This window comes from Canis lupus, chromosome 20, assembly GCF_003254725.2.
Source record: "Canis lupus dingo isolate Sandy chromosome 20, ASM325472v2, whole genome shotgun sequence".
In the NCBI taxonomy this organism is placed as follows: Eukaryota; Metazoa; Chordata; class Mammalia; order Carnivora; family Canidae; genus Canis; species Canis lupus.
In genome coordinates this window covers 1,425,949-1,446,603 of record NC_064262.1, presented here as the reverse complement: position 1 = coordinate 1,446,603, position 20,655 = coordinate 1,425,949, and the positions used below count along the sequence as shown (strand labels likewise).

Here is a 20,655-nt window from a genome sequence, read left to right as displayed (position 1 = left end):
CCTAGGACAAAGACCATAAGAGCTGAACACATAGGCTGTTCATTAATGGAAACATCCAGATTCACCCCAGCTAGCCAAATATGCACCAACTCTCTGCTGGCTACTCTCTCCTTCCCAGGAAACCAAAGAGAGACCCCTTAGGGAGTGAAACCAATGTCCCCAATCCCACTGTCAATGCATTTTGGAAATAATCACTGGTGTCATTGGCCCAAGGGCTAAAGCCACCAAAAAATCACCCACAAAATGCAACAGCAAAACACTTCCATAAAATGCAATGTTTCCCTTCTGTCAAGCTTTCCTCATCCTTCTTGGGACACTGGTGCTCATGACTTCTGCCCTCACTTTCTGAAATGTTGTTCTCCTAAGGATGACAAGTCCAGTAAAATTTTGATCAAATCCAAGTTTGTCCCAGGAATTCAGGGATGGTTCAATATTAATAGCATCACATCAATAATTCAAAAAACATAAAAATCGATGCAATCATCTAGATAAAGAGTTTGCAAGCTCATTTTATAAAGGCCCAGATAATAAATATCTTAGGCTTTATAAGCTACATACAACTTTATTATATATTATATTTTAGTTTTGTTTTTTATGAGAAAATACACCTATTTTAAATTAAAAGCTAATGTCATTCTTAATGTTGAAACACACTATTAGAGGCATTTCCACTGTACACAAATGAATCAAGGATGTCTGCCATTATAATATTATTTTAAACTGATCTAGAAGTTCTAGTCAGTTAAATAAGACATGAAAAAATAAATTTTAACAATTAGAAAAGATGTAACTAAGTTATTTCTCATAGTAACAAATCCATAACTACTAGAAATATCACAGTTTCAGTAAGAATAGTCATACAAAATAAACATATAATAAAGTTACAAAATACAATAGAAAAAACTCCCCAAACCATAAATTATCTAGAAATAACTTTTTCACAAAATGTACATGAGCTCAGGGTACCTGTATGGCTCAGTCAGTTAAGTGTCTGCCTTTGGCTGAGGTGGTGATCTCGGGGTCCTGGGATTAATCCCCATGTCTTGGGTATGGGGGGGTCCCTGCTCAGTAGGGAGTTTGCTTCTCCCTCTCACTCTGTCCCTTCTCATCCATGCATGCTCTCTCTTTCTAAATGAATATTTTTTTAAAAATATACATAAGCTATAACAATAAAACTGCAGAGCTATAGTGGGCTTATAAAAGAAGCCATCCCATACTCCACAAAGGGAGGGGTATTTTATAATTGTCAGTATCCCCACAAATTAATTTCTAGAATAAATTCCATTTCTATCAAAATCAAACTTTTAACAAAGTAATCTGCAAGTATATTTTTTGGAATAAGTAAATTAGGATAGCCAAAATATTTTAGATCTTAAAAAAAACTGTCATGAAAGGATCTCTATTATGAAATAATAAATAAGAGTGTGACACATAGAAAGAATATGAGGAACAATAAAAGAACACAGAAGAACATAATAGAAAGTCCCCAGAAATGGACCTTGTTAAAGATAGAAATTTACTATATGCTAAATATGACACTTGAATTCAGCAGGGAAAGAACAAATTATTGATCAAATGGCAGTAGAACAACTGGCTAATAATATGAAGGAAAAAATAAATGACCTGTTCACCTCGTGCTATACAGCAACAAACATGTATTCTGGATGGATAAAGGAGTCAGTTGCATACTAGTTCCACAAAGGGGACTGATGTAATTCATCTCTCATCTTCCCTCACCAATTTCTATGTATAGAATCAAAGGAATATGGGCCCAGGGAAGTCAACATCCACTCCAGAATCTACCCACATGCTAGGAACATCCACCACATTAAAATCATACCTTGTTGTTCCCATTGTCTCTTCTCAAAATGGACTGTAGCTTCCTCAGGGAAGCACAACTTCGTCTACCCTCCCAAGGGTCACACTGCCTCATACACTAGACACCACTTCCTAGCATGTAATGGAATCCCCATCCAACCCAATACTCTGGTTCCAACCAATCCTTCCAACTGTACTTGTTTCTGCTCTCTCATGCAGATCCCCCAAATACTCTATGCTTGATCCAAATTGAGCTTCTTTCTCTTCTCCACATGTGCTCATTTATCCTGCCTCTGAGCTTTGGCTTATGCTATGAGCCCATTCCACTTAGAATACCCTCCTCCCTTCCATTGGCCATCAAGATATTGCCTGTTGCCTGCTCTGTGCTGCCTTTTCCATGAATTTTTTTCTGGATCCTCATACCTGAGGAGACTATTACCAAATTCACCCCCATGGCATTTGTTTTGGGCAGGATTCTGTAGGATGTAAGTGACAGAATCTTAGCTCAGAATGGCTTCAGCAAAACCAGGAATTTACTGGCTCAAGAAACTGAATCCTTCAGGCATGGCTTGATCTAGGTGTTTGAACAACTAGGAGTTTGAACATCATCAGGAGTATCACCATCACTTTTCTGAGTTGGCTGCATTCTCAGGTAAGTCCTATATACCAAGTGGTGGCAAATGTGACTTGTCCCAATCCTACATTCTTACCACAAAAAGAAACTCCTCTTTCTTGACATCTGCTATAAATATTCCCAAATTGCATCACATCAGCCTTGCTGAAGTCACATGTCCACACTTGAACCCATCGCCATGGGAATGGAAGAGAATAGAATGCTCTGATTATCTAAGCCCAGGTATTGTGCCCCCATTGGGACACTTGAAGGTGGAAACAACCCCACCTGTACAAACACTGAGAGTAGAGACCTTGTGATTTTCTACAGGAAAATCAAGATGCTGTGCCTAAGAAGAAAGGAAAATTGGTTCAAAACAAGAAAAAAACAAGATCATGCAATCCAACATGTTGGTCACTCCCCTCATAGGGCACATTCTGTTTTGTTTAATCATTAAGACTTTAATTGTATCCTGTCTTTACTGCCTGCCAGACTGGGAACTGTTTAGGGCAGAGAATGCTTGACTCTTCTGTGTTACTCATTGCCTAACAGTTTCTTCTTAGAAGAAATAATCAGTGGATGGGGATCAGACTAAACCAGACCAGACCAGACTTGATAGACCAGACTAGAGCAGATCAGACTAGACTAGACCAGACCAGATAAGCCCAGACCAGACTAGTCTAGAGCAAACTAGACCAGATCAGCCCAGACAGACCAGCCAGACCAGACTAGACCAGACCAGATCAGCCCAGACAAACCAGACCAGACCAGACTAGTCTAGAGCAAACTAGACCAGATCAGACCAGACCAGACCAGCCAGACCAGACTAGATCAGACCAGTCTAGAGCAAATTAGACCAGATCAGACCAGACTAGACCAGACTAGAAGAAACAGACCAGAGTTGACAGACCAGACTAAAGCAGACCAGACCAGACTAGACCAGAACAGATCAGCCGAGACCAGACCAGACCAGACTAGACCAGACCAGGCTAGAATAGACCAGACCAGAATTGATAGACCAGACTAGACTAGACCAGACCAGATCAGACTAGAACTCCTTCCGGATCTAGTCTAGAACTCTTTCAGCCCTTAGGGCCTGTGCTAAGATGAAAGATCTGAGGACCAGATTGGACCCTGAAAACAGATACTCAAGAGGTCAGAGGTAGTCCAAAGGTCATAGAGAGATCCAACTGTAGATTGTTTTAATTTGACCCACATAAGGCTGTTGTCCTCCTCTCTGTCATCACTGAACTACTGCTAATATTGAGAAATTAGATATTACCCAGAAGTCTAGATTTCCAGCCTCTCGATAGATAGGGAGTCATGGCCAAATGGAGCCTGCATTGCCCTGTGATAAGAATCAGCCTCAGCTGCCCCTTGGATGGACTCCACTCTCCATTTCAACACAGCCCCGCTGCTCCCAGCTATCTGGGAACATCAGAACTTGCTCTGTCTCCCCTGCCCCCATGGCCTGTGAGATGATGCTTCCTGTTGAAATCAGAAGATGAATGAGGATCCTGGTCATTCCACTTTTTTACCTTTCCCACTGTGATGTCTAGACCAGTGCAGACAGAACATCAGAGACAAGAGCAGAAGTACATGTCACAGGGGCGAGTGTGAGTCCAGAATCCAGGTCAAGGCCCCAAGGAAAGGCTCAGGGGCCAGGGCAAGCCCAGGGCTAGACTCCACTTGCCCCTGCCTGGCTGGGCCTTGGGACCACCTTTATCCTCCTCAAGGATGTGAAGCCAATGTCGTACCCACATGTCCAATCCCCTCTCTGCTCAGAGACCCTGATTCTCTGCTTCTCACTGAGCAAGACCACGAGCTGGGGAGTATATCGGACAAAATGGGGCTTTCACCCACCAGCGAGCTCCTTGCAGAAAGGACCACAGTTGGCCAACGGTCACTTCATCAAACACCCCTCACCATTGAAGGAAAAAAGCCCATTTTCTCCCACAAATGGCACCTGCTTGCTCACCCAAGACCCTGGGTCGTGGAGGTGCAGGACTCCTCCCCTCCCTGATGCTGGGCAGTTGCTATGTGTGTAGTGGGGACTTTTCTGCTAGGCTCCCTGCAACCAAAGCCTCCCCACTGGACGTGCTGACAGTCATCCCTATTCCTTACATCCCAGAACTGTCACCTTACCCCATGACCCTCAGCATCGCAATCACCAGTCACGTGGCCATTGGGAGAGCCTTGAGTCCTTTCTATCTCTTATTTCCAACCTTGCTGGTGATGGGAATCTCATTTAACCCTCAGGACATTCCAGAGGACAGGTGCTACCACTGCCCTGTGAGCAGGTGTGAAAGCAGCCTGAGAGGAGCTAAGTGTCCAGGGCATGCAGCCAAGAGGGGCAAGGCTTCAGCCTTTTTTCTGACTGGCTTGCAGGCGCCAGAGAGCACTCAGTCCCACAGGCCCCGGCCTCATTAGAGAAGTTAGTTATCTCTCCTTTAAGGAGGCCATTCAGTTGAGCGTCAGAAATATGAGAGCCATATGTATGATTTCAAATTTTCTAGTATTGAAAAAGTCTTTTCATTGCTTTTATTTTTAAAATAAAATATGTCTTTATTTATTTATTTTTAAGATTTTATGTCTTTATTTATTTATTTTTAAGATTTTATTTACTTATTAAGAGAGACACAGAGTCAGAGACACAGGCAGAGGGAGAAGCAGGTTCCCCACAGGGAGCCCAATGCAAGATTCAATCACGACCTGAGCCAAAGGCAGACGCTCAACCCCTGAGCCACCCAGATGCCCCTAGTAGCCACAGTTTTAAAAAGTGGGGGGATCCCTGGGTGGCACAGCAGTTTGGCACCTGCCTTTGGCCCAGGGCGCGATCCTGGAGACCCGGGATCGAATCCCACGTCGGGCTCCCGACGCATGGAGCCTGCTTCTCCGTCTGCCTGTGTCTCTGCCTCTCTCTCTCTCTCTCTCTCTCTCTCTCTCTGTGTGTGTGTGTGTGTGTGTGTGTGTGTGTGTGACTATCATAAATAAATAAAAATTTTAAAAAGTGGACAGGCGAAATTAATTTTCAGAATCTATTTGATTCGACTGAATATATCTAAAATACCAGCACTTCACTATGCAATCCCTACCAAAATGACCAAGATATTTTTTTAAAGATTTTTTATTTATTTATTCATGAGAGACACAGAGAGGCAGAGACCCAGGCAGAGGGAGAAGCAGGCTCCATGCAGGGAGCGTGACGTGGGACTCGATCCCAGGCCCCTGGGACCACGCCCTGGGCTGAAGGCAGGGCTAAACCACTGAGCCCCCCGGGCTGCTCCAATGACCAATATATTTTACATTCTTTTCGTGATACCAGGTCGTTGAATCCCAGAGGGTATAGACACTCACGGCAGGTCTCACTTTGGACTGGGTGCGTCTCCAGTTCTCAGCAGCCAAGTGTGCTGGAGGCTGACCCGGAGCCCACCATGGGTGCCCGGCAGGTGCTAGGCGGGCGCACCTGGAGGGGGCACCGGCCGAGGATGCACAGCGGCCTGTGTTAGCTGTAGCCTGGTCCCCATGGGACAAAGTGGGCACTGGGGGACTACAGGTTCTCCCTCTCTGCTTTCTCGTTCTGCTGCTTTTCTAAGGCTTTGTGATAGCAAGCACTAATTATTCTACAGCTGTAAGATTCTGGGTTCAGAGAGGCTGGGATCAAGCACAGCCTTTGATCAGCGGCTTTTTTTTGGGTTTCCTCAGGCACCGCCCATCCTCCCTCCCAACAGGTACCTACATTTGCATACAATTGAGCTCTTTTACTACTGGGCTCCCCCTTCCTTCAGCGGCTTTCTGCTGACGGGAGCAATTCCTTTTTCTTAAAGGAGCAATACAGATTTCTCTCTTCTAACACTTGGAATTTTGTGGAAGCCTTTTGATGTTTGTTTTTGCAGAAGGACAGAGTGATTTCCCTCAGGGCACGGAGCAGCTGTGGAAGTGACCAAGAATCTGGACCACTCCTGGCCTTTTGTTTCTAAACTGACCTGTCTCATAGAACGAATTTGGAAGTACTCCATCTCTTTCTATCTTTCCAAACAGCTTTAGGAGAATAGGTATGGTTTCTTCTTTAAACATTTGATAAAATTCCCCTGGGAAGCCATCTGGCCCTGGACTCTTGTGTCTTGGGAGGTTTTTGATGACTGCTTCAATTTCCTCCCTGGTTATTGGCCTGTTCAGGTTTTCTATTTCTTCCTGTTCCAGTTTTGGTAGTTTGTGGCTTTCCAGGAATGCGTCCATTTCTTCTAGATTGCCTAATTTATTGGCGTATAGCTGTTCATAATATGTTTTTAAAATCGTTTGTATTTCCTTGGTGTTGGTAGTGATCTCTCCTTTCTCATTCATGATTTTATTAATTTGAGTCTTCTCTCTCTTCTTTTTAATAAGGCTGGCTAATGGTTTATCTATCTTATTAATTCTTTCAAAGAACCAACTCCTGGTTCTGTTGATCTGTTCCACAGTTCTTCTGGTCTCGATTTCATTGAGTTCTGCTCGAATCTTTATTAACTCCCTTCTTCTCTTGGGTGTAGGATCTATTTGCTGTTTTTTCTCTAGCTCCTTTATGTGTAAGGTTAGCTTTTGTATTTGAGTTTTCCAGTTTTTGAATGGATGCTTGTATTGCGATGTATTTCCCCCTTAGGACTGCTTTTGCTGCATCCCAAAGATTTTGAATGGTTGTATCTTCATTCTCATTAGTTTCCATGAATCTTTTTAATTCTTCCTTAATTTCCTGGTTGACCCTTTCATCTTTTAGCAGGATGGTCCTTAACCTCCACGTGTTTGAGGTCCTTCCAAACTTCTTGTTGTGATTTAGTTCTAATTTCAAGGCATTATGGTCTGAGAATATGCAGGGGACGATGCCAATCTTTTGGTATCGGTTCAGACCCAATTTGTGACCCAATATGTGGTCTATTCTGGAGAAAGTTCCATGTGCACTTGAGAAGAATGTGTATTCAGTTGAGTTTGGATGTAAAGTTCTGTAGATATCTGTGAAATCCATCTGTTCCAGTGTATCATTTAAAGCTTTCGTTTCTTTGAGGCCAGCATCACCTTAATTCCAAAACCAGACAAAGACCCCACCAAAAAGGAGAATTACAGACCAATATCCCTGATGAACATGGATGCAAAAATTCTCAACAAGATACTAGCCAATAGGATCCAACAATACATTAAGAAAATTATTCACCATGACCAAGTAGGATTTATCCCTGGGACACAAGGCTGGTTCAACACCCGTAAAACAATCAATGTGATTCATCATATCAGCAAGAGAAAAACCAAGAACCATATGATCCTCTCATTAGATGCAGAGAAAGCATTTGACAAAATACAGCATCCTTTCCTGATCAAAACTCTTCAGAGTGTAGGGATAGAGGGAACATTCCTCGACATCTTAAAAGCCATCTATGAAAAGCCCACAGCAAATATCATTCTCAATGGGGAAGCACTGGGAGCCTTTCCCCTAAAATCAGGAACAAGACAGGGATGTCCACTCTCACCACTGCTATTCAGCATAGTACTGGAAGTCCTAGCCTCAGCAATCAGACAACAAAAAGACATTAAAGGCATTCAAATTGGCAAAGAAGAAGTCAAACTCTCCCTCTTCGCCGATGACATGATACTCTACATAGAAAACCCAAAAGTCTCCACCCCAAGATTGCTAGAACTCATACAGCAATTCGGTAGCGTGGCAGGATACAAAATCAATGCCCAGAAGTCAGTGGCATTTCTATACACTAACAATGAGACTGAAGAAAGAGAAATTAAGGAGTCAATCCCATTTACAATTGCACCCAAAAGCATAAGATACCTAGGAATAAACCTAACCAAAGATGTAAAGGATCTATACCCTCAAAACTATAGAACACTTCTGAAAGAAATTGAGGAAGACACAAAGAGATGGAAAAATATTCCATGCTCATGGATTGGCAGAATTAATATTGTGAAAATGTCAATGTTACCCAGGGCAATATACACATTTAATGCAATCCCTATCAAAATACCATGGACTTTCTTCAGAGAGTTAGAACAAATTATTTTAAGATTTGTGTGGAATCAGAAAAGACCCCGAATAGCCAGGGGAATTTTAAAAAAGAAAACCATAGCTGGGGGCATCACAATGCCAGATTTCAGGTTGTACTACAAAGCTGTGGTCATCAAGACAGTGTGGTACTGGCACAAAAACAGACACATAGATCAGTGGAACAGAATAGAGAACCCAGAAGTGGACCCTGAACTTTATGGTCAACTAATATTCGATAAAGGAGGAAAGACTATCCATTGGAAGAAAGACAGTCTCTTCAATAAATGGTGCTGGGAAAATTGGACATCCACACGCAGAAGAATGAAACTAGACCACTCTCCTTCACCATACACAAAGATAAACTCAAAATGCATGAAAGATCTAAATGTGAGACAAGATTCCATCAAAATCCTAGAGAAGAACACAGGCAACACCCTTTTTGAACTCGGCCACAGTAACTTCTTGCAAGATACATCCACGAAGGCAAAAGAAACCAAAGCAAAAATGAACTATTGGGACTTCATCAAGATAAGAAGCTTTTGCACAGCAAAGGATACAGTCAACAAAACTAAAAGACAACCTGCAGAATGGGAGAGGATATTTGCAAATGACATATCAGAGAAAGGGCTAGTTTCCAAGATCTATAAAGAACTTATTAAACTCAACACCAAAGAAACAAACAATCCAATCATGAAATGGGCAAAAGACATGAACAGAAATCTCACAGAGGAAGACATAGACATGGCCAACATGCACATGAGAAAATGCTCTGCATCACTTGCCATCAGGGAAATACAAATCAAAACCACAATGAGATACCACCTCACCCCAGTGAGAATGGGGCAAATTAACAAGGCAGGAAACAACAAATGTTGGAGAGGATGCGGAGAAAAGGGAACCCTCTTACATGGTTGGTGGGAATGTGAACTGGTGCAGCCACTCTGGAAAACTGTGTGGAGGTTCCTCAAAGAGTTAAAAATAGACCTGCCCTACGACCCAGCAATTGCACTATTGGGGATTTACCCCAAAGATACAGATGCAGTGAAACGCTGGGACACCTGCACCCCGATGTTTCTAGCAGCAATGGCCACGATAGCCAAACTGTGGAAGGAGCCTCGGTGTCCAACGAAAGATGAATGGATAAAGAAGATGTGGTTTATGTATACAATGGAATATTACTCAGCCATTAGAAACGACAAATACCCACTTCAACGTGGATGGAACTGGAGGGTATTATGCTGAGTGAAGTAATCCAGTCAGAGAAAGACAAACATTATATGTTCTCATTCATTTGGGGAATATAAATAATAGTGAAAGGGAATATAAGGGAAGGGAGAAGAAATGTGTGGGAAATATCAGAAAGGGAGACAGAACGTAAAGACTCCTAACTCTGGGAAATGAACTAGGGGTGGTAGAAGGGGATGAGGGCGGGGGGTGGGAGTGAATGGGTGACGGGCACTGGGGGTTATTCTGTATGTTACTAAATTGAACACCAATAAAAAATTTAAAAAAAATAAAATAAATAAAATAAACTGACCTGTCAAGAGAGTGAGGTACCCTGAGGACACTAGGGTGGGAGCTGGGGCTGGGCACGAGCTCAGAGCAGCTCAGGCTTCTTTGTAGGCAGAGGGAACCTCTCTTCACCCCACTGCCATGCTCAGCCCCAGGCCACTGCCTGAAGTGCTGGACAAGAACAAATTTCCAGTTGGCCACAAGAGCCCCAGAAGCAGCAAGGCCTCATAGGACACACTGTCAGGCCAGCCCCTTTCTCTGTGCAGACCAGAGACTGGAGGCGAGTTTGTCTCCTTCAGGCCTTGAATCCACCCTCCACACCCCACACTGAACCCCTTAATGATGCTCCCCACACTTCCATCCTGTAGCTCCTAGCCGGAGGATGCATGCCAGGGCCATAGTCCTCGGCCAGTTCCCTTTGTTCTTGGGTACTTGACCAAAGAGCCGGGTTCCTGAGCCCTCTCCCAGGCCTGTCCATGCACTTCCCTGTAAAATTCCATTTTAGGAAAACCCTGCTGAGCCAGCTTCACCTGAACCTCCCAGAACCCTGAGTCAGCCTCATCAGAACACTTCCTCCCTCCCCCGGCCCCCCATCTGATGGGGTTCCTCTTCCCGAACCCCTCACCAGGTGCCCTCTGCCACCCCAGTGGCCCGACTTCAGCAAGAATCCCCACTTTACCCCATGCTTCCTCTTCCCTGTTTCCCACCGCCCTGCTCCTCCGCTGTAACTCCCCAGCGGCCTGCGCTCTCCTGCTGCAAAGTCTCACTGCAGCAGCCCCCATGCCTGTCCCCATGCTCCTCACTAAAGCCCGCCTTACCATCTTTCACAAGTGCCATCAGACATTTTTAACATGACCTCAATACTCTGAGGAACAATAGCCCTGAAATTCTCCTGGATTGCTTAAATCTAGGGGCAGGAACGCACCGCTGCTGAAACAGATGCTCATCAGCATCCACCTAACCTGCCCCCGGACCTGAGAAGCACACACTGCCCTGGTGCCCCCAGACTGCACTGAGTGCCAAGACCGGGGTCTGAGCCAGGACAAGTGGCTCCTGGGGGCCAGGCCCCAAGCCACCCCCCCTCTGCAGAGAGCCTCGCCAGCTCTCCTTGCCCTTCTCTGGCCTTGCCCACACACCGCACACACCAGCCCCTGTCCCATCTGTCCCGGCCTCTCTCACACACTCACAACTGCTAACTAGGCCTCCTGTTGACTGCCTCCTTCCTTCCCAGCCAACCACCCAGTGTGTCCTAGAAGCAAGGTGGAGGGGAGACCAAGGGACATGATTTTTGATGGAGGGCTCTTAGAAGAATGGGAGACACATAGGACAAGCAGGGACACACAGGGACAGGCAAGGAAGAAACCAGCACTGAGGTCTCAGCTGGAGCCCGACCCCAGTGGAGCTTGAGCTCTGGAACAGAACTGAGGCATCTTTGGTAGGAGATCTTCCTACCCCTAGGGCTGGACTTCTGCACCCCACGTGGTCCAAGTCATTGGCCAGGGGGCCGCTGAATAGGGGGTGTGGGGTGTGATATATCCCCAAACAAGCAGCTGCCACTAGCCCCAGGGCCATTCTCCTGAGGTGGGGGAGGACTGCTCTGAATTATCAGCGACACCCCATGCTGCCTCATCACCCACCCCTGCCTGGTCCCTTGCAGTGGTGGACCCCACTGAGCCCCTTCCTTGACTCCCCCACCTACATAGAACCCAAATGTGGCCTTGGCCGCTTGTGTCCTCTGAACTCATCTGGACTCCAGGCCTGCTATGGGGTCTACTGAATGCTCTTCTGTTTTCTAAGGAGGAAGGGCAGGCTGGGGACAAGCCTCAGACAGACGAGAGGATGGGGACAGGCAAATGCAGGGTGCAGGCAGCAGTCACTGGGATTGCTGAGCACATGGTTAAGTGTTTGACCCCACTGGCACTGGAATCCCTGTGTCGCAGGAAGCCAGGTGGCGCGAACCACAAAGGTTACAGAGATCTAGCAGGGATTTTGGTGTTGAGAAGTGCCAAGGGCAGAGAGGAAAAGCTGAAACCCGCCTGAGAACAGTCCCAGCATTGTCTGATTTGCACCTGAAGTCAGACTCGAGGCCGTGGGGGACACACTGGGCCCACACAACCCCGGGGGACGGCACATCCAGCCCGTGTCTGCGAGCCCCGAGCAGAGCAACACTCAGCACTGTAGCTGGTGAGGTCGTGTGCAAGGCGAGACCAGTGATGACCTAAATATGAAAAAAAATCAAAGAAAAGTCAACATTTCTATCGGGCAGTGACTAAACCAGCTAGATTTAGTGGGGAAAAGGTACTGACCTTTTCCAGAGGTATTTCTCTCAACAATGTTCTATATTATGGTTTGAATTAAGTTGCTTGAAAAAACTCATAATGACTGAATTAGTCATCAGTGTCATTTTGGTTGCAAGCAACAAAATCCCCACTTGAACTTGCTGGGGCAAAATGCGGCTGTTAAATTGAGGACATTGTGCTAAGTGAAATCAGCCAGTCACAAAAGACAAATGCTGTGTGATTCCACTTATGGGAAGTCTGTAAGATTTCTAAAGACAGAAAGTAGGATGGGGGGAAAAGGTGGGGGTACAGGGCCTGGGGGAGGGAAATGGGGAGTTAGTGTTTCAGGGGAGAATTTCAGTTTGAAGAGATAAAGAGTTCTGGGGATGGGCGGTCAGGATGGGCACACAACATGAACATACTTAATGCCGCTGAACTGAAAGCTTAAAAATGGTTAAAATATTCTATTTGATGTCATGTGTTTTTTTATCACAATTTTTTGAATTACGTTTTAAAATAATTTTAAAATATTTTTTATTTAAAATGACAGTTATTAGAAAGATCCAGGTATCAGGACACCTGGGTGGCTCAGTGGTTGAGCCTCTGCCTTTGGCTCTGTCATGATCCTGAGGTCCTAGGACTGAGTCCCGCATCGGGCTCCCTGCATGGAGCCTGCTTCTCCCTCTGCCTGCATCTCTGCCTCTCTCTGTGTCTCTCATGAATAAATAAAATCTTATAAAAAAAGAAATATCCAGGTATCTCATAAAAAGAGGGATGAGGAAACATTAGGAACCGGGGCACCTTACCACTCCCCACCTATTTCACAGGCAGATGCTTGTCTGGTTGGTGGCTTCTCCCTCGCTGCAGGCCAGCTTCTCCCACAATGTGAGAAGCGAGGCCACTGGCGGCTTCTGCTGTTCCTGCTGATCTCGGTTGGAAAACTTCCCAGGGCAGCTCCTGGTTGGCCAGGCTCAGGCCCACGACCCATTGTGACACCCACCGTGGCCAGTATGCTGGGCTTATATAAAAATGTGGCTGCCCCTTTGTAGCAGAGGGCGCTGAAGGCAACAGCCACAGTGACAAAACCAGTCGGGCTAATGGAAACAGGCACACAACAGGTACATAGGACCGGTGTTTCTTTCAGCCTCGCTCCACGACGTGAGTCGACTTAAGTGTTCAGAACGAAGGACATCGGAGTGTCTGTCCACTGAGGCTTGAGCTGCAAGGGGCGTGCTCATTCTCACCACGGGGCTGCTGTCGGGAAGTCAGAAGCCCACCCACCCCGGGGGTCCGTGTGTGGAGTGCTGGTGCCACGGCGGGCACGGTGACACAGCACCTCCCACCCTCTCCCTTCCTGTTCTCTCATCTCCAGAGTTACAGTCTATCTGCAGGTGTCCGCTCACTCTCCCCCAGGGACTGCGGGGCCTCTGGAGGGTCCGTGAAGTCAGGGTGAGACAGCCCCCAGCACTGTGCCTGCCTCCACCAAGCGTTGTACCTGTACCCTGTAGTCAAATAATGATTAGCAGGTTATTTGTGCCACGGCAAGCTCCCCACTAGAACTCAAGCCCTGGGTTTGTCTAGTTCATCTCTGTAGCCCACGGCCTCTGGGAGCTTTATAAATACCTGCCAGGCGCTAAAATGTTTCTGCCCTCCTCCCCCTCCACTCAATAGTTTTATGACCAACACAGGTCCCTTTCTCAGATGAAGGGCACCCCCCAGCACAAATCCAGCCTGCAGACCCACTTAATTAATGTCTTATAAAAATGTGAACAAGTGGCCAACATTTAAAAATCAGAATCATCCACTTCTTTTGAGATATCCAAAGATTTACCCACCCCCCTGGGGGGTAACATTCGCACATGGCAACAGTTGCCTGGAGACAGCACAGGTTTCCCCCATTTAGTCAGTGTTTACCACAATCTCCACCATTCCCTATAGTCCCCCCCACCCAATCCTTCATCTGTGTCACCTCCTGGCCCCTGTAGACAACTGAGTTTGTAGGTCCTAAATTCAGGCGCCATCCCCTGTTAAATCCATTGTGTGTGTGTGTGTTGGGGTGTGAGTGTAAGTGGGTGGGTGTGTGTTGGAGTGTGTGTGTGTTTTGGTGGGTGAGTAAGAGAAGCACTCACACATCAAACTGCTATCCCCACTGAGCCCCAGTGTACTGAATTTGTGATTTCATTTTACAACTTAGCACTCACCAGACAGCCAAGATCTGAGAAGGGAGGGTGTGCTGGTGGGTGAGAAAAAACAAAGCTGGGCATGCATCAGGGGCTTGTTTTGGTGACCTTGATGGAGGGTGTGACATCTTCACCCTTGACTGCTCCCTGCTCCCCACCTCGTGCTCCTGATCTCATCTCCTGCAAGGGCCATCCTTTGCTCTGCAACTACTTGTCTCTGCTTCCTCCATTCACCTCCGGGGCGCCCAGAGCTCTGAGCACGAGCCTCCCCCCGCCCCCGCCCCACCCCCAGCCCTGGCCTCAGTTTCCCCGGCTAGAGCATGAGAGGAGTGACCTCACTGGTTCCTGGGGTGAGCCATCCATCTCAAAAACATCCCCGGGCATGGGAAGCCTTTGGGGAGAAACTATCTAACCAGTACATTTAAAGTCTGCAGTTCTGGAGAGCCAGGAACAGGAGCAGATGGCTCCTCTCTCAGAGATTCTCTGCCCGCCCCCCAGGACGCCCAGCCCTGGGTTCTGACACACCAGGGGGCCTCCAATTATCTCCAGAGAGTTTGCAAAATTGGAAGAGGCAAATTCCTGGTGCAATCTGACTTCTAGTTCACTCGGATTAAAAAACACAAGCATTTGCCCTTCCTCTGTGGGTGGGCTGGGGCCTCTGCTGAGGTGGTCTGCCCCTTTCGGGCCCAGCCAGGGCACCACGGGAGTGGGAGTCGGGAGGAGACGAGGGCAACCCTGCCTTCTCATCTCAGGCGTGCGTGGGCCTGACCTGGGGAGGCCGGAGTGCTCCTTGGGTGCTGCAGCCCCACCCTACATCTTGGGGCTTCTTGGATCATGTGGGAGTCCAAGTCACCTGCTCAGCCAGCCCCTGTCCCAGAGTGCTTTTGATTCTCTTTTAGGGATCACTCTCTGTCTGCAGAGAGAGTCACTCCAGTTACCTGCCTAATTATCTGTCTTCCACAAGGTGTCTGGGTATCTCTGGGTATCTCTATGGCCCCAGAGTCCAACATGGATCCTCTTGAATGGCTCACAGCCCGGCATTGAGAGCTGGCCCTGGATGCTCTCTTCCAGACTCTTCCAGGCTCTGCCCACCTGCCATTACACCGCTGCCAGTGAAGGTCCTGGCTAAAATGACCATCTGCTGCCTGCTTGGTACATGCTTGGCCCTGCGCTCACCCTCTCCCACCAGATGATGCTAACTCCCCACACCTGCTGGAGCCCCCACCAAACCTACGTCCTCTACTGCCAATGGCCTCCTCTCAGTTCCCAGAATCCTGAGAGCAGCTGAGGAGCTGCCCTGATGGGAGGATGGGGTCAGGAGGACAGGCGACTGTGCACTCAGGAACAGGGAACCAGGACAAGGCGAAGGCTGCCTGGCAAGGTGGGAACCCCAGCAAAGCAGCCAAAGAGAGGGGTGATGCCAGCAGTGGACACCTGCTCCGGGGGCCCACTGTCAGTGCTCATGGCCCAGGTGGAATGGCCCCCGCCCAGTGCCTGACCATGCCTGTTCAGGGAGACTGTTCCATACTCCTGACCACAGTGACCAAATGAGGGAGCCCTCCTTAGGACTCATGTGGTGGTTATTGGGAATGAGATACCTTTTCTCTTTTGGAAGACTATCACCCCAAAGTTACAGTCGTTCCCTTGGTGACTACATGGGGAAAGCCTACCTGAGAATGAATCCGACATAGAAGAAAGAAGAGCCAGGAGGTGGAGAGACATCATTTGAGCACCTGGATCCAGCCATGTCCAAAGCCAAATATCATCCTGGTCTTTTAGTTACTTGAGCCAGTAAGTTTTCATTTTTTCTAGAGCTAGTTTAAACGTTCTGTCACAATCCAAACAGCCCTGAAAAAAAAAGGTCTGATCAATAGGTAAATGCAAATCAAAACTATGAAGAATACAGGGCGTCTGGTTGGCTCAGTGGTGGAGCGTCTGCCTTCGGCTCAGGGCTTGATCCCAGGGTCCTGGGATCGAGTCCTGCATCAGGCTCCCCGTAGGGAGCCTGCTTCTCCCTCTGCCTGTCTCTGCCTCTCTCTGTGTCTCTCATGAATAAATAAAATCAATATTTAAAAAAAAAAACTAGTGGTGAAAAAGAATCGTGGTGAACATAGAAATCTCATGTGATCTGGCAATTCTACTTCTGAGTTTAGACGCCCAAAAATTGAATGCTGGGACTCAGATATTTGTAAGCTCATGTATACAGCAAATTGTTTACAATAGCCAAAAGTGGCATTATTCACAAAAGCCACTATCAAGGAGGGATGAATGGGCAAAGACAATGCAGTCTATACAGACAATAGTATGTTATTCAGCCTTCAAAAGGAAGGAAATTCTGACACGCGCTGCAACACGGCTTAACCCTGGGGATGCTGCTCTCAGGGAAAGGACGACTGCTGTAGGATCCCACTTACATGCGGCCCGTAGAGCAGATTCCCAGAGATAGAAAGCGGAATGGCGGTTGCCTGGGGCTGGAGGGGACAGAGGAAGAGGGGTTCATGTTTATGGGGACTGTGTTTCCATTTTGCAAGATGAAAAAAGTTCTGGAATTGGTTACACAACAGTGTGAATGTACTTAACTATACACTTGAAAATGGTTAAGCTGGTAATTTTATGCTGTGTATATTTTACAATTAAACATTCTGAAACGACAGTAATTAGACATATCTTTTTTGAGATAAACCTAAGGGTAAAAAGAACCATATAAGATAAAATAAAAATAATATAAATAAATTTATAGAGGAAAAAAAATTGTCCACCGTGGGGCTGCAGGATGGGGAAGCTGGAGTCTGTGTCTGTCGGCTCCAGTCCTTTGTTGATAGAAGGCTGCTCCAGGGGCACAGAATCCATAAACTTCCAGGTTGCTAAGCTCCTCTGGCCCAGGAGAGGGACCTCAGGCGGAGGAGCAGAGAGATGCAGGTACTAGAGCGGGTAAGCAGTTGGTTGCATGTGTGCAGGACCGGGCACCCCAGGCCCTGGCCCACGCGGAAGGTGGGATGAGGGCGGGGGCTGGGTTCACACCCGGCACGGTGCTAGAGCATTCCCAAGGCATTCCCAAGAGGCAACGGCGGCTCTCCCTGCTCCCCAGCTGAGGAGCCACACTCAGGGAGGTTGAATGACTTTCCCAAGGTCACACAGTCAGGAAGTCAGAGGCTCAGCATCTGAGCTCAGCCTCCATGCTGTGCTCCCCCAGTGGATAAAGGCTCTGGTTGTGGGAAGAAGGACCAGGGATGCCCCATCAGCGCTGCTCTCGCATTGTTTTGACTACAGCCTCATGGCACCGCCAGAGTGACCCCAGGACTGACGCACATGGCTCACAGGCAAGCTCACCAGTTAAAGGAGCTGGGCTACCCACAAGGAGATGGGTTTCAAGAAAGGGCAACTCCGGGACTGTCATTTTTGTTCTTTGTAGCCAGGGGATCAGAAAATAACTCAGCAAGGGTGGTCCAAACCTCCGCCCTCTACAAGGGCACAGACCCCACACACTTCTGAGAAGGGTCAGCTGGCCATCCCGTGGTGGTCGTGGCAGCCCATCCTGCTCATCAGGCTGACGGGGCTCCCCGAGCAGCAGCGCTTTGTCTTTAATTAAAGCGTGCCAAGCTTGGGGTGTGGCCAGGGAGGTCAGTGCCTCTGAGGCTCCCAGGCAGGCTGCAATTAAGTCTCTCTCCTGTCTTCTCTTGAGGCTCTTGGAGACAAAGGGAGCCACAAGCAGCATTGGGTGATAGCATGAGGGACAGGGAGGGGGCAGCTCAGTGTCACCCACTCCTATCCAAGTCAGGGTTGAGTGTTGTGCCCCAGCCCCAGGGAACAGAAGGGCCAGCCCCCATCCTAGCACTCGGGGGTGCAGAGGTCCTGGGGCCTGGCAGGAGTCCAGATGGCCTTAACCAGAAGCCCACACCAAGAGCTCAGCCTCAGGGCTGGCATGGCGAAAGGCTGTCCTGGAGTGAAGGCTAGGGTCTGCTAAGTTGAGAGAGAGGGGACCCACTCTCCTCAGCCTCAGCTCGGGTATTCAGGGTGAACGTTGACCGTAGTGTTGGGCGGGGCCAGAGGCCGTGCTTGGGGAGCCTGGTCCTCTACCCGCTGCCCCCTGGACCCAGTGGGAGCAGGTGTTCTGAGGCTTCACTCAGTGCCCCCCACATCGACTCCCTGGCCGGCCTCAGGCCCCTGCTGCAGCTGAAAACACGATCTGGTCCTCCTCACGCTGAAATGAGACAAGACTTCATCTCTTCATTTAGTTCTGAAAAAAAAAAAAGTCCTTGAACATAAATTTCTTTTCAGTTCATTGCACACACATTCACACACACACACACACCAGCATACACATACTCCACACACACACACATACACACTGGCCTCGGGGCCTTTGTATATGCCGTGCCCTCCCCCTGGAGCTCTTTCCTCTGACACTTTGTCTCAGATCTGCTAATGTGTTAGCTCCTTTAGAAAATCTTCCATGATCATCCTCCCCCAAGACAAGGTAAGGTCTCCCTTAATAAGCTCCAACAGTGCCAGGCATCAATTCTTCCAGCATTTCATAATAATAGTCAACATTTTTAGGCACTCACAACTTAGCAGGTACTGGGGTAAGTTCCTTACAAGGATCATCTAACTAATTAACTCCTCACAATGAACATTACTGTGGCAGATTGTGTCTTCCAACGGTGGTCACATCCACATATCCCGTCTTACAACATGACATCCATTTGCAACCCCCCGAACAGTTGAGCAATAGAATACAACAGAAGTGACTCTGTGTCTTTCAAAGCTAGGTCCTAAAAGGCAATGTGGCTCATATGACTTCCACCTGGCGCTCTCTTTCCCTCAGACTCTCACCCTTGGAACCCGGCCACCTTGTCACAAGGAAGCTCAGGCCATATGGAGGAGGAGAAGTGGCAGGGAGGCATTCTGGCTAAAAGCCCCAGCTAGGCCAGCACCAAGCACCCAGGGGGTTCTTACAAATTATTTTGGCTCCGATACCGGGAGCTCTGCCCCCAGACAGCACATACTTTGGGACCAAGTTGGAGGAATGAGCAAAATGGCAAGAGTGCCTAGCATGGGGAGAGCCTGGGCCTGCCTGAGGGCTGCTGGGTCTCAGGACAAGTTTCTCAGGTACAGGGAGGGACAGGGTCAAAGTCGTGGCAGTGGACAGGATACACACAGCGTGAGGAGTGGAGAAGGAGGAAGGTGCAGGAGAGGTGAACGGGCTTGATTGCCAGACTTGTGTCTGAGATGCTGGGATCTGTCAGGGATTTATGGAAGATCTCTCACTGGGAGGGTCTGAGGCCATCATGACTGAGAAGGTTGAAGGTGAAACTTTTATTGGGATGTAACATTTTTAACGGGGATCAAACCATCAAATAAAGGACATGAAACATTAATTGGGGAATGTCAAGCATCCGGTTGAGGAGCTTCTGGGCAGCGTTTCTGCCAAGAATCCTGGAGAGCACACAATGTCTGGCTCACACAAAGTGCCCCTCAAACATGCCTGCAGACTCCTTAGCACTGCTAAGAGGTGGGCCTGTGCCCCACTCAGATGGACCTGGGATCGACTCGAACAATAGAGGTCCAGGTCTTCCTGAGTCCCGGTCAGGAGAGGCTTGGAGCACTGGCTGTCGGAGTCCCGAGGCTCTGTAAGATTCTTACTACCTGAGGCCACCTTGCGGGGTTGGGGAGGGGCTGGGGGTAGGGACTCCAGGCCACGGGAAGCAGCCCCACAGGCAGCCCCGTCTGCAAGTGTGCCCCGCCAAGACGTGTATGTGAAGAAGCCTCCAGGTGAGTCACTCCAGCTCCTAACTTTCCAGCTGAGGCCAGACATCATGGAGCACATGCCCTTCCTGCTTCAGATCCAGACTCTGGGAGCAGGATAAGGATGGATTTGCACTCTTAAGGTTGGGGCAGTTTGTTCTGCAGTGATAGCAACCCAAAAAGGAACAGTCACTGTCCTCAGTCAGGTACTAAGCCTGCTTAGGAAGAGACAACACGAGCCCCAGTCCTCCGCCCTACCCCCCAACTTTCTTCCTCTGGTACTGACCCTCCCTGGGGAGGCGGACAGAGCTGGGCTGACTTTTGCCTGGGGACAGCAGAGAAGGAGGCAATTAGCATCTTCCTTCTTCCTCCTAGGGTCACCACGGGCATAGACCCTCCAGGATCACCCAGGAGTCCGGGACCTAGGTCCCCAGCACACAGTTCCAGACTCAGCCCGCTGTGGCATTCAGTCAGAGTCTTCTGGGA

General features: G+C 48.2%; 1 long non-coding RNA gene across 1 annotated transcript in view; it reads right to left on the bottom strand.

Annotated features, from left to right (window-relative positions):
• Positions 1-2,631, bottom strand: part of LOC112660384 (uncharacterized) — a 42,162-nt gene extending 39,531 nt beyond the window's left edge. Inside the window, exon 1 of the long non-coding RNA XR_004807578.2 lies at positions 2,529-2,631. This is a non-coding gene — a long non-coding RNA (uncharacterized LOC112660384). The remainder of the gene's footprint in view (positions 1-2,528) is intronic.
• Positions 2,632-20,655: the final 18,024 nt, after the last annotated feature.